Source organism: Egretta garzetta, unplaced genomic scaffold (genome assembly GCF_000687185.1).
Source record: "Egretta garzetta isolate BGI_Z169 unplaced genomic scaffold, ASM68718v1 scaffold56, whole genome shotgun sequence".
Lineage (NCBI taxonomy): Eukaryota > Metazoa > Chordata > Aves > Pelecaniformes > Ardeidae > Egretta > Egretta garzetta.
The window spans coordinates 2,224,486-2,224,737 of record NW_009260182.1 but is presented as its reverse complement, the minus strand read 5'-3'; positions in this window follow the sequence as shown (position 1 = coordinate 2,224,737).

Sequence of the window (252 nt, the reverse complement as noted above, 5' to 3'; positions counted from 1 at the left end):
CTCGCTCCCCGGCCTTCCTTTTCCTCCTTCCTGAAGATTTTTACGCCAAAGCCCTTCCGAGGGCTGCTCGCCGGGCCCTTGCGGCGTGGTTTTTTTACTTTGCAAGTTTTGCTCGGTACCGAGCCCGCCCTTCCTCACCACTCTCATTTCTGTGTTCTTGCCGGTGCTAGGGAGCTCATTGTAATCTGAGGTTCCTTGTCGTTAAATCTCTGTCAGAGCTCCACGTTTAGGAAGGCTTGCTCGGCCACTGAG